The sequence below is a fragment of the Giraffa tippelskirchi genome, chromosome 14 (genome assembly GCF_054371585.1).
Source record: "Giraffa tippelskirchi isolate mGirTip1 chromosome 14, T2T-mGirTip1v1.2.pri, whole genome shotgun sequence".
In the NCBI taxonomy this organism is placed as follows: domain Eukaryota; kingdom Metazoa; phylum Chordata; class Mammalia; order Artiodactyla; family Giraffidae; genus Giraffa; species Giraffa tippelskirchi.
Window position 1 is genome coordinate 59,482,618 of NC_137288.1, and position 14,307 is coordinate 59,496,924.

Genomic DNA, 14,307 nt, shown 5'->3' on the forward strand with positions numbered 1-14,307 from the left:
TGCCCGGACACCCCACCTCCGTTGGCGTTCTGTGCACCACCGTCCCAGTTCCTCAGGCACGCGGCCATCTTCCCCACCAGCCCAAGCGCTCTGAAGGGAGGCGCCATCATGTGTCATTCATCTCCGGGCCCTCCCATCCTTACTCTTCCCTGCCCCCACCCCAGTGCCTTGCTTACAGGAAGTCTCTGATTTAAAGGTTTTTCAAGAAACCGAGTTGAACTGAACTATAGCTTTCCCTCCAGAACTGGGGACCCAAGAACGGAACCCAGTGTCCTACAGCCCTTCGGAAGTTCGTGGTTCTCCCACATCAGTTTTTTAGGACAAATACTCCTGAATCTCCATGTCCATTGTGGGGGCTTTACTGATGAAATTTGTGCAGTCCTACAGGGTGGTGATTGTTAGGTGGGAATGTCTGAAATAAAATCCAGAAAGGGTCTCAAGAAGAACTCCAATGTTACAGCTCAGGGGAGGTGTTGGGTTGAACCTGGGTGAGAATCTCTCCTCGGCACCTAAAATTGCCCTGCGTCTTGGAAAGATGAGAAAGCAGTCAAGACTAAGTGGAGGAGGGTAGTACATGCAGTATGATCAGCGGGTAATCAGGGAGGGCTTCCGGAGGCAGCAGTCAGTAAGCAGAAGCTTTGAAGGAAGGGGAAGATATGAAGAGTCGGGGCAAAGGGCAGTCTACAAAGAGAGACTCTTAGCAAACAGGCATAGGTGGGAGTGGTCAAGCATAACCAGGGCAGTGAGTGAGCAGGTGTGGCTGGAGAAGGAGGTGTGTATAGAGAAACCGGGGTTGCAGCCATGAGGGCAGGTAAAGAACCCAAACATCAGCTGCCTCTGAGCTTGAGTCTCATGAATGGAATCACTCTGCTCCCTATTCTCTCAGGGTGGGGTGGTGGTGGTGGGGGTAGTTTGGGGAGAGTGCAATGCAGGCTGGACCTACTGCTCAGGCTGCTGGGTAACAGCTGGGAGGGAGCAGAGGGGCTGATCCAGGTTGAAGCCACCCTCAGTTTTGTTTTGTTTTTTCTACTTCTCCTTGGCTTCTCCAAATTCTGCCCGTTTTGGGAAACTCGGCCAACTAAGCATCTGTGGCTCAAAAGTGTGATCTCGCCCTGCATACCAACCTCTGATTCAGACGAGTGGGGGTGAGTGTCCAGGAGATGAAGCCCGCCACAAATAAACCCACCACAAATGCAGGAAGCCCTCTTAGCTGAGATGATTGGTCAATGAGTTGAAACATTTTAGGATCTTACATGTTTGTATATTCACTCACCGAACTTTGGATGTAAAGCCAAGACATTTCTTTACCTTCACATCTCCTGGATGTAATTGTTCTCATTGTCTTTCTGGCATAAATCACTTATGCCAGAAGTATGGTTTCTAAGTATGGTTTAAGTATGGTTTTCTTAAATGGAATGAGAAGCTAAATAGACTTGCAAAATAATCTGAGTGCAAAAGTCTCCCTCAATTTCATGAATATTTCCCCAACCTTTCCTAGTTGTTTCATCCACATCTAACTCAACAGCATTTTTTTTATTAAATAAAATGAACTAGGTTTTTTTTTTTTTTTTTTTTGAGTCTTTCCAAATTTTCAACCAGGTTTTCATTGAAACAATTTTGGTGTGTTTTTTTTTTTTTTGCAATGGTATTTAATTGGTTTGTATAATACTTAATTAAATTGCATAATTACAATAGCAAGTTCCACTGGCATAAACAGGTTTGGGAAGTAAGCCAGCTGTCTCTAGGAAAGCATTCAGCTCAGCTGGTGGGAGCAGGCATGGTGGACATTTTGGACAGCCGCCTTCCTGCCCCCAAGTGTTCCTCCAGCTGTGGACATCAGTCAGAGGGATGGAGCAAGCTGATGAGTTTGGCAAGCTGGCTAACTGAGATGTAGAGAGTGTCTAGTGCTCCCCTTATCAGGACTCAGGTTTAGGTTAGCACTCCGGGGACTAAGGACCTGGTGCTGTTCCCCCCACCCCACCCCCATCTTAGTCCTCACCTGGTTCTCTTTCTCCCACCTCCGCACCTGTGCTGAGTGGGCCCCACCCCTCTGGATACTTCTCCCCTCTTCCCCTCCCACACCCCAAATCTCCTCCTGCTGCAGCTGTCCAGGAAGGATTTGGCAAACTAAGGCCTTCTGCTTTAGCGACAGGCAATGGCCAAATGTACCGCCCTCCCAATGGTCATGGGAACTTCTTACACAGAGATGAGTTTCTAATGACGTAATTTCCGGCATCTGTGGTAGGCTGGCTGGGAAGAGAGGTGAAGTTAGGGAACTGTCTTGGAGTTGTCCTTCAATCACTCCAGGCTGAAATTTTTGATCGTGTCCAACTGAGTCACAGTAGTACACACTTACCCTAAGAATGGGGCTTTGTATTCACCTCTGCCTTTCATTTTTTCATGTTGCCACATCCCTTATATGGTGTGGGATGCCCCCTTTAACCTCCCTTATCAAGTCATTTTCTCTATGTCCAGCCTTCCCTATTTCATGAGTCACACAGAGCAAAAGTTAACATTTAACTTAAATGCCATCAAACCAACCAACCAACCAACCAACCAATCAAAAGAATTAGGAGGGACCTACATCTCACAAAGAGATATTCTCCAGAGGAACACATTTGTACTGGACACTTGCTACTTTGAGTTACCCATCATCCTTTCATCCTTCCTCTTGGCAGAAGAACACCAATTTCCTCCCATATTACCACTTGTACCTCATAGCCAATGTATTTCCGTGGTGGGTTATGGTTGGCTTATGCCAATCAGCTCAGTTCAGCTCCCTGGCTATTGTGACTCGAACAAATGCTATCACATAAGATACAGGATATGTTTCCTGGGGACCTCTTGGGGAGAAACTCCATCACCAGAGATATTGAAGGTACATGTAAGGGCTGGAGCTGCTGCAGCCATTTGGCTACTATAAAAGAGTTCAGAGGACAGCACTGAGCTGCAGAAAAATGGAGCTGGAGACCTCATCAAACTATTCCTGAAGATCACTCTGTTTTTGAACTTTATATTTACCTAAGCCAATAAACTCCATTTTTCTTGTTGTTTTACTTTAAAAATTTAACACATATACAAGACTTGAAAAAGTAAAAGTAATAAAACCCAACAATGAAAAACAGCACTCCTGGCTACAGACCTCCCCACACTGATTTCCAATTCCCAGAGATAACCACTCTCAATTATTTAGCTATTTCTTATTGCCTTTTCTGGAGTAGGAACTGTCAACCCACTCCAGTATCCTTGCTTTGAAAATTCCATGGACAGAGGAGCTTGGAGGACTACAGTCCATGGGGTCGCAACGAGTCAGACACGACTGAGCACACATCACTGATCACTGACCTATGGTCTTTAGTGACATATTTCTAAATAACATGCTGTATTAATCAGCTACGACTTTCAAAACATACCACAGAACACCATAGACCTGGGTGGTTTAAACAATACAAATGTATTTCCCATAGTCCTGGAGGCTAGGAAGTCCAAGGTCTAAGTGGCAACCAGTCTGGTTTCTGGGAGAGCCTGCTTCCTGGCTTGCAGACAACCACCTTCTAGCTGTGTCCTCACAGTCAAGAGAGAGTACTCTGGTTGTCTCTTCTTATCAGGATGCTCATCAGGGCTCCACCCTATGATGTCATTTAACCTTAGTTACTTCCTTACTCCAAATATAGGCACACTGGGTTAGGGATATGATATTTGAATTCTGGAGGGCCACAGTTCAGTTCAGAGCACACACTATATGTAACCACTTACAGAACTTCCATTTTTAGATATTATCTATTAGTGTCCCAGAAGGGAAGATGAGGTTTCCTATGCCCCCAATCCCACTTCCTCTAAACCCACATTTCTGTCCTCTCCATTTGCCCAACAGAGTGATGCCACCTTCCTGGTTAAAGCAATTGTCGATGTTCACACTATGGTGACTGGGCAGCCACTGCTCACGGATAAGCCACGTGATGTTCCCTTCTTCCATAACATTTTCTCTAGTATTAAAAATGGCTTTGTATGCACCTAATATTTATTTACAGGCTTCCCATGTGGCTCAGTGGTAAAGAATCTGTCTGTCAATGCAGAAGCTGCAGGAGATGGTGGGTTTGATCCCTGGGTTGGGAAGATCCCCTGGAGAAGGAAATGGCAACCCACTCCAGTATTCAGAGAACTCCATGGACCAAGGAACCTGGCGGGCTACAGTCCATGGGGTCTCAAAGAGTCAGACACGATTGAGCATACAATGCTTATTTACACACACATAGAACTGTTCAAATCCCTCTCCAAACAGTTCAGTGCAATCTGTCCGTTCCTTTTTGGTTTTTTCCAGGTGTAATCCCATCCAGAGTTCTCCATGCTCCAAGTCCAGTCTGGACCTGAGCCTTCTGCACATCTGTCACCTGGGACTTCTTACTCCTTGCTTCCTGAATCCCACACTGTATTCGTGTCCATTGCTGCTGTAACACATTACTGAAAACTAAGTGGCTTCAAACAACACAGATGTATTGCCTTACAGTTCTGGAGGTCAGAAGTCTGTAATGGGTCTCGCTGGACTCAATCAAGATGCTGGCAGCCTTCCTTTTGAAGGCTCTGGGGGAGAAGAGCTTCAAGAGGCTGTCTGTGTTTCCAGCTTCCAGAGGAACCCACAGTCCTTGTCTCAGAGTCCCTTCCTCCATCTCCTAGCCAAGCGACCTTGGGAGAATCCTCCCCAGACAGCATAACTCTCATCCACTCCTCTACCTCCTTCCCTTGCTACTAAGGACCCTTGTGATTACATTGGACCCAGAGGGATAACCCGGGATCATCGCCCCATCTCAGGGTCAGCTGTTAGCAATCTTCATTCCCTGTGCAAACTTAACTCCCCTTTTGCTATGGAATCTCACATTTTCACAGGTTCTGGGCATTAGGATGCAGACATCTTTGGGGATCCATTACGTTGTCTACTGTACACGCCATTCTCATTTTGATGTACTCACCTGCTTCCTTGGTAGAGGTGTGTAGAAGGTACGCCCTTTGAGAGCATGCCTATTTGAACCAACTTTATTCCCTTTCCCTCTTGATAGTCTGTTTGGCTGTGAACAGAAAGATGGAAACCACCTGCCCTTGGAAGACTGGAGGCATCGTCCCCATGTCTTCCAGTTTCCAGAGACACTGTTGGAAAGCTGAGTTCTGTACTGTTTGTATGCGATCTACTTTCTTCCTCTCTGAAAGCTGTACAAAGCCTCACTTTGTCCTTAATACTCTGGAGCTCCACCAGCACAGGCCGTGTGGTGGGTCTCTGCATCCACTGCGACCCTCCATGCAGCCCAGAAGCCTGTGTCCTTCAGTCCTGCGGACTTTCTCACACAGCTTCTCCAATAATCTCCTCCCCTTGAGTGTCTGCGCTCTCTATTTCTGGAACCCTTACTGTTGATCCTCCTGGACCGAGCTTCTAAATCTCTTAATTATTTTTTTCCTACTTCCTACATTGTTGTCTTCTTTTCCTACTTTCTAAGAAAGTCCCTCAACTCACCTTTCAAGTCTTCCACTGATTTTTAATTTCTGCTATTATATATTTAACTTCTTAGAGTCCTTCCTTATTCTTTGAGTGTTCCTTTTTTATAACCCCCATTCTCATTTTATGGATGCATTATCTCCTCTTATCTTTCTGAGGACATTAATTATAGTTTTATTGAAGTTTTCTTCTGCTCCTAGACTTGGCTTTCATCCCTTCAGCTCCTTTTTTTCCCCCTACAGTTTATTCGTTTTTTTCCCCCTCTCTCTTGATCTCACATGTTACAGACTTTTCTTTTCACAAATGCCAGGTGATCCTTGACCAGCATTAATAGTTAAGAGCAAGACACTAAAAAGTCAGTGATTTCTCTATGGGTTATTAGGTAGAAATCTGTTCATTTCTTTGGGGAAATATATACATACATAAACACACAAACAGGCAGATACATACACACAAACACATATTTGTATGTGTAGGTATGTACATGCATACAAACACACATATACATACTTACACATATATACACATATGCATGTGTGTATATGTACTCAAGTACACATGTATATCTACACACACATATATGTAAACACACATATATATGCACATATACATACCTATTCACACATACCGTATGTGTAGAATTTTTTCCTTTTGGGCCATTCAGTTTACTTGCAAAGGAACCTTCCAATCACTCTGTTTGGGAGACAGACACTGGGCTACCAGTATTCTTGGGGCTGAGAGTAGAGAGGAGCTGGAAGTCTCACCACTTGTGATGTAATCTTTAAATAAATGCTCTCATTTTGAGTCTAGTGTGCAAACTTGCTCTCAGCTGCACATAGTGTCTCAGGGTCCAGAACTTCACTGAATCATATTCTTTTAAAAAGAAACTTCTAGTCTTTGGCCAAAGCAGAGAGGGGAAGTTTACAGGAGGGGCTCTGGGTATAAGGATTCTTCATGCAAATTTTCAACCAGTTCCCAAGTTTTCAAAGCCATTCCTCATCTTACCTTCAGAAGTATGTGACTCCCATTTCTGCTCTGCTTGAGGGTTGGCAGGGGGTGGGATGACTGCTTCTCGAAATTTCTTCTCACTACCCACCCTTGGGTTTCATCTCTCTGCTCAGTGGGCAACCGTCCATCCATAGACTTTCCGCCTCCACATCTTTGCTGACATCCTTCACCTGCTCTCTGCTCCTCTCCTGCTCTCACTGTCCTTGAGGCATCAGGCTCTGTCATTTTCTTTAGTGCCATGGGTGGAGGGGTGATTAGAAAGGCTGCTGCTGCTGCTAAATCGCTTCAGTCATGTCCGACTCTGTGCGACCCCATAGACGGCAGCCCACCAGGCTCCCCCGTCCCTGGGATTCTCCAGGCAAGAACACTGGAGTGGGTTGCCATTTCCTTCTCCAATGCATGAAAGTGAAAAGTGAAAGTGAAGTCGCTCAGTTGTGTCTGACTCTTAGCGACCCCATGGTCTGCATCCTACCAGGCTCCTCCGTCCATGGGATTATCCAGGCAAGAGTACTGGAGTGGGGTGCCATTGCCTTCTCCGATTAGAAAGGGGGCTAAGATAAATAGGTATGGCCAAGGCATCGTGTTTAACCAGAGGTCTCCTTCAGGGCTGTTCTAGGTGGCATTTCCGCTCCCGTGAATCAGACGGCATCCTGCCTCACACACTGCAGTCTGTGCTCCCCTCCAGAGCCCTGGGCACACACGGCTGCCCTGCCCACCCCCATCAGGGCAGCCAGTTCCTAGTGCACTGCCCAATTCAGGGTCCACAGACCCCTGTCCTCTGCTTACACTTCCTATGATTGCAGTGCCAGGAGCTTCCAGTGAATTCTACCCACTCTTGTTAACAGTCCTCAGCTCCCACTCCCATTTAAGTTGCTTCCTCACCTGCTCAACTTGAGTATGGCACCTGGATGAATACAGCAAGCAACACCTCCGCACTGTAGACACAGTGATATTCCCAGACACTCTGCAGAGTGGCTTGGTCATGAAGAAGCAGCCAAGAACCCATCACAGGCACAGGCTACCCAAAATCATCCACATCTACCTGGTCTCTTTTGCAAACCTCCTTAAGTCCACAGGTCAGAAAATCCCACCCAGACACATTCTAGGATCAACTCTAATACGCAGTCATGGCAGATGGCCCAAAGTGGCCGATCCCAAGCGACAAGGATGGCCAATCTAACCCCTGCCACAGAGAGAGATTCTTTATCAACACCAGACTCACGGACACTCCACCACACCAACCACAAGCAGGCAGGTATGAAACACCTAATACCACAGGTACCAGGTGTAAATCTAGAGCAGAGGACACTGGCTAGCGTGTTATTACAGTTTTCTTGTCAATATGATTAAAATTCACTGAGTCATTAGGATCAAGTCTTCCAGAAGTACTGTGTCCCCATGAAGTACTGTCAGAGCTGCCATCAGCCATCTGCCCTCCTCCAGGCTCAGACTCTACGCAACAGCAATCTAATAAAGGCGCTGGGGTCCACGCAGCCTCATGGGTGGGCAAGAAGTAGGTGGACTCTCTCTCTTGGGCAGCCTTGAAAAGCTACAGACATGGTCTCATTCCTTGGGGGAAAGGCCAGTGGTGAGTGGCTCTTCTTAGCCCATGCAGGGCAGGGCCACTGCCCTAGGCACTGCCCTTTGGGCCCCACACAGATGGAGACACGCCCACAGCAAAGTAGGCCAGAGCACCTGGGCAGACGAGCTCTGCTTTCCATACAAGATTGGGTCTAAGCAGCCGAACACCTCAAATCTCATTTAAGCCCACAAAAGGCATTGTTACTTAAGCCATTTCTGTAAAGTGAATCATTCCCCCTCCACAATCCCCTCTCCTCCCACAAAGCGCATCATTTATCTGTTCTTCAGAGATTCAGAGTCTGAAACCCAGGCATGCTGTAAAGAAGACTCAGCTACTTTAAAATGATTGTTGTTTGAAAATAACAACGACAGCACCGGAAACTCCCACCCTCCCCTGACAGCTGTGCCTGAGTGCCTGGAAGCAGTTATAAGCCTTGGCTGAAAACCCAGGAGGCTGGTGGCCCACTGAAGGGATGCTTCTGTAGATCCTGGTCAACCCGATCAGATCTCATCTGCGGTCCATTCCCACCACGACACCACCCTGGCTCGACCCTGTCCACACTCTGGCAAGTTCTGGACGGAGCCCCAGTGATTCATGGCTTGGATTTTCTAAGCATCTCTTCCTCCTTCCCTGTTGTGGAGCCATGTTTCTCCATCTGCACTCACAGGTGTCCTGCCTTTCCCCAAGCCTCTTCCCTGCGTCTTTTCCAGAGCCACCTCCATTGTCTTGGCCTCAGGCATCTCTTTCTTTAAAAATCCGTGATGAAATATTCCAGACATACAAAGAAGCATAAAAAATAACATCACAAACACCTGTGTCCCCACCACCCTGCCGCATAAATAAAAGGCAGCTCTCTCTAATCCTGGGCCCACATCCCTCTTGGACACCACACCTCCCGACACCACGCCTCCCAGCAGCCTTTGTTCCATTCTTCCTTGGGAAAAGCCCAGGTTGCGGCATACTTTCCAGGTGTCACCTGGACTCTCTGTATTAATTCTCCCTCTGCCCTTCTTGGGGGTGCGTGGCACCCCCAGCCCCAGCCCCCAGCCCGCAGCCTCCCATCTCCCTTTGTGATTTGACTGCTTCCTTATCCCAGAGGACTTTCCTGGTGGCTCAGATGGTAAAGAGTCTGCCTGCAATGTGGGAGACCTGGGGTCAATTCCTGGTTCAGGAAGATCCCCAGGAGAAGGGAATGGCAACCCACTCCAGTATTCTTGCCTGGAGAATTCCATGGACAGAGGAGCCTGGCGGGCTACAGTCCATGGGGTTGCAAAGAATGACTGACACGCTTTCTTATCCTAGAGGGGACCGGCTCGCCAAGGTCCCGGTCTCCCTGGAAGTTACACAGGTGGGTCCGTGGACCTAGGACTTTCAGTGGGTCATACCACAGGCAGGACTATGTCCTTCCTTCCCACACCAGTGCACTTGTGGACATACATGACCTCTTTGTCCATCAAGTGCTGGGCTGGGAAGGAGGCTGGACAGGGGAACACTCTGCCTTCTGTGCCTTGCAGTCCCTGGGGAGCAACAGACATATGCCCAGAGGCAGCCCCAAAATCAACTGGGCAGCCTGGGATCTGGGGGATCCACCTGTGGAGCAAAAATGGGGGCTGCTGAGGCCTGGGGGGGCTGAGATGGAGATAGAGAGGGACAGGGTGGGACCTTCCAGGTGAGAGCAGGTAAGTCAGTAGGGAGAGTGGGCAAAGAAGGGACCCAACCTAGCAGCGGAGGATGGAGATGAGGTGGACAAATGGAGCCCATCTGGGTGGGGTGCAGGGTGGCACTGGGCTGAGGAGGAGGGTGTTGATGCTGAGAAAGTGTGGGTGCCCGCTTCTGCCAGGCCCACCGGGTTCTCAGATCCTGCTCTGGGGAGGGGTGCCCTTTGTCACAGCCTCCCCACCACACCCAGCCTGACCACTGACTGTGCTGTTGACATTGGCACAGCCTGGGCAGAGGTGGAGGGTAACTGCCGAACGCCCTCTCACCTGCAGCCCGCCCAGGAAACAAAGACGCCCACAGAGCTGGGAGGCTCCACAGTGCCTGGCACCCCCTGGGGCAGGGGGCGAAGTTCAGGCACGGGGGCATTCAGCGCTGCCTCCGCCCGCTCCCCTGGCCTTGTTCTCCCCAGGGCCGCCTGCCCCCGCCCCTCGCTCATGCCCACTGCCGCCCCAGCACCGACTCTAGCCCTTTGTGGAGCAGGTGTGTTAGGGCATAGGTGTCTGGCTTTGGTGCCATCTGTCAGGCTTCACCCCTTTCCTGTCCAAGGCCCTCAGTGCCACCTCCTTCTGGTCCCACCTTTCTAGCAAAGTCCATAAGCCCAAGTGGCTGAAAACAACCCAAAGCGTGTCCTCAAAGATGCTTGTAATTCAGCAGAGCCAAAGTCCTAGCTCAAGGTTCAGGCAAGAGCAGGGGAGGCAGCCGCACTGAAACACCCCCTAGCCTAGGACCACGCGCTTCCCCAAGCTCCTCTGGGAGGGCCAGGCTGCACCCACCCTACCTGGGGAAACCCGGAAGCTGCTGAGAAGAAGGCTAACCGTATGAGTCCATTTAAGGATGCTCTGAGATGTGGACAAGCAGACTCTGTCATCTCCTGATTCTAGAAACATGCTCTGATAGTGCCAGCAGCAGGGGCAGCAGCTCTATGGAGCTGCCTTCGGTTGCTTTTCTTTTTTTAATTAATTTTTATTGACATATAGTTGATTTACACTGTTGTGTTAGTTTTGATGTATAGCCAAGTGATTCACATATACAATTTTTTTTCTTTTTTTTTTTTGAGATGGGGTGTGCTCTAGTGGTAAAGAATCGCACTAGTGGTAAAGAATCTGCCTGTGATACAGGGGACATAATGAGACATGGATTCAATCTCTGGGCTGGGAAGATCCCCTGGAGAAGGACATGGCAACCCACTCCAGTAGTCTTGCCTGGGAAATCCCATGGACAGAGGAGCCTGGTGGGCTACAGTCCCTGGGGTCGCAAGAGTCAGACACAGCTTAGCGACCAAACCACCACCAGCACCTGGGCCTGAACCAGGCAGCCCAACCTGTCAGCCAGTGTGAGGCCTCCCTTGCATATCTATAGTTGGGGACCCTCACCGATGGTCCTCACCCATTTTCTTCAAGATGCCCACCACCTTTTGCATCCTTCCTATCCCTGATTTATATATACCCAGGTGACTACTCATGAGGTCATACTCTCTGGTGGGGACAGAATACCCAGAATAGGGTGCCCCCAAAATAGACACACAGAGGGGGGAGGGTATCCCCCTCCTCTCCACCTCCCCAGTCGTCCCATACCCAGTCTCACACTCAAGACCCATCTTCCCTGTAAACCTTCCCAATCCTGACCCACACTGCTCTTTCCAGCTAAACACACACTGCTCTCACTAGCTCCGTGCTTGCCGGACCATTGACTGGGAGTGTTCCCTTCTGGACTGTTTCTAAGGTAAAGCCTCAGAGTGGGATGCCACTGTAGAGAATGATTAATTCCCCTTAAAACTTTGATGGGAGGCAAGGCCCACACAGAGCAGGAAGGCATGTGTTAGAACGCTTAGAGCTTGCTGGTGATGAGCAAGAACTCGACCCCAGGTCTCCTGCTCCAGTTTAAGGACCCTTCCTCCTCTTCAGGTAGCGTGGGCATTGCTGCTTTATCCACAGCACAATCCTGGAAGATAAGGCCTGTGCAAACTGAGGACCAAGGAGAGGGTTGCACAGATTAGGACCCTGTGAACATTTGGTGAGTGGTTGTGCTGGGTGTTCCAAGGCCCAGATGACCTCCATGCACCCATTCTTTCAGGGTCAGTGCACCCTTTTGCCAAAAGAGCCCAGCCCAGGCCAGAGCCTTCTACAGAAAGCCAGGCATGGTCTCTGGAGGGAAAGAGAGGCTGTGTATATTCCATCTCCTTTGGTCCCACCGGTGATTTCTGCTTGGCCTCTGCATGTACTCTCCTAGCCACCAAGCAAAGACGTAATGGTGGCAAGGGATGGTAAACAAGAAAAAGCTGCTCAGCTTGAGGGTGGGGTGTAGAGCAAGCTTGAGTGGGTTTATACCTGCCTAGGGACCAATGACCAGGGGTCCCCAGGGCCCGGAGAACATCCCTCTTTCTGTTCCTGCTGCAGGAAGATTTTTCAGGACAGTCAGTGAGCATTTATTGAGGGGCAGCATTCTGCAGAAGGCATTGGGGGATGTCCTTTCCCAGTTAGTTTATAGTTTGGTTAAGACAAGACCTGAATTAGTAAATGAATTTTTAGCAAGGCTGCCAAATACAAAGTCCATAATCAAAAATCAGTTGTATTTTCTATAGACTAGTAATAAACAAATGCAAGATTAAAAAAGAAAATTAAATACCACTTACAATAGCATTCAAAAAATTAAATACCTAAGAAGTAAATCCAATGAAATATGGGCATAGCATCTGTACTGAGAAGTATAGAACAATGTGAGAAAAATCAAAGTAAAAATGAAAGCATCAGCTGACTCTTTGTGACCACATGGACTGTAGCCCGCCAGGCTCTTCTGTTCATGGGGATTCTCCAGGCAAGAATACTGGAGTGGGTTGCCATTCCTTTCTCCTGGGGATTTCCCAACCCAGGGATTGAACCTGGGTCTCCTGAATTATAGGTAGATTCTTTACCATCTGAGCCACCAGGGAAGCCCAAGAGAAATCAAAGACTTAAACAAATGGAGGCGAAAGGATCAATAGTTTTGAGATGTCTATTTTCTCCAGTTTGATTTACAGATTCAATGCAAGTCCAACAAAAATCCCAGCAGATTGGCCCACATGTGTTCGTGTATATGTGTGTGAAAACTGACAAGTGATTTTAAAATTATACGGAAATTCAAAGAATCTAGAATAGCCAAGGCAATATTGAAGAACAAAGTTGGAGAAGTTCCACTGTGTGATATCAAGACTACAATAGAAAGTTCCAGTACTTAAGGTGGTATGGGTGCAAGGACAGACAGTAGACCAATGAATAGAGTCCAGAAAGAGACTCATTCATACAGGACCACTTATGACAAAATCTCTGTTGAAATTCAGTGAAAAAAGAATGATTGGCACTGAGTCAACTGTATATCCAAACAAAAATTAATTTGAGATGGATCATAGATCTAAGTGTGGAAGGTAAAACAAAGCTGCTAAATGAAAACACAGGAGGTATATCTTCAAGACCTTGGGTTGACAAAGAGGGTATGTAAACAGGATAGGAAAACCACTAACAAAAAACAAAAAGACTGATAAATCAGATTGTATTAAAATGAAGAACATAGTTAAAAAAGCATTAAGAGAGTAAAATGGCAAACCATAGAGAAAAGATACACAACAGAGTACTGATATGTAGAATAGCACTGCAAATGAGCAAAAGACAGACATGCCAGTTAAAAAAATGGGAAAATATTTGAGTTGGCACTTCACAAAAAAGGATACCAAAGTAGCCAATGAATCAAATCATGCAAATGCAAAAATAACAGCACAGTGACATACCACTACATCACTCAGAATGGCTAAAATAAAATACCAAAGTGTTGGTGAGGATATGGCGCAACTTAACTGTAAAATTTCTGATAGAAATGTAAATCTATAAACTAGTACTTCAAAAAAGTGTTTGGCAATACCTACAAAAGTTAAATAGATACATACTAGAAAAGAGTTCAGCAATTGAACTCTTAGGTATATACCCAACAGAAACAATATTTATGTATACTAAAAGATATCAGTATGAATGTTCATAGAAGCTTTTTTCCAAAATATTCTTAAACCAGAAGTGACCCAAATGTCCATCAGCAGTAGAATGGGTAAGTAAATCGTGGTATGAATACCACACAGCAACAAATGGGAATGAACCTCTGGCATATTCTAAAACATGGATGAATCTCATGGATATAATGTCAAGTGAAATATAAAAGGAGTGAGTACTGCAGGATTCGATTTATATGAGTTCAAAACAGCAAACTATTGCATGATGATAGAAACCATAGCGGTGTTTATTCTTGAGAAGGTACCAACTGAAAAGAGCAAGAGGGAGCCTTCTGGAGGGTTGGAATGTCCTCTAACATGACCATGCTTTGATTGCTATAAGAGTGTTTACCCATGTAAAAATTCTTCAAGCTTCACATTTCAGATTTGGGCACTTTACCAAGAAGGTGGAGGGGGCAGGGGCAGGGGCAGGACTTCAGTGGGAAGACAGGAAGAGAGTAAAGTAGGACCAGTCAGGGTATGAGTGAGGGCTAAAGCTGG

The 14,307-nt window shown here is 47.3% G+C and overlaps 1 protein-coding gene across 8 annotated transcripts in view; it reads right to left on the minus strand.

The window, feature by feature from the left end:
* Positions 1-14,307, minus strand: part of ZBTB7C (zinc finger and BTB domain containing 7C) — a 456,655-nt gene that overhangs the window by 164,348 nt on the left and 278,000 nt on the right. The window contains exon 1 of one of the 8 annotated variants that reach the window (XM_081563475.1): positions 17-92. The exons of the other annotated variants lie outside the window; for them this stretch is intronic. The gene's annotated coding sequence lies outside the window, so the exon portion shown is untranslated. Of the gene's footprint in view, positions 1-16; positions 93-14,307 lie in introns of those variants that run through there. 8 annotated transcript variants of the gene reach the window in all.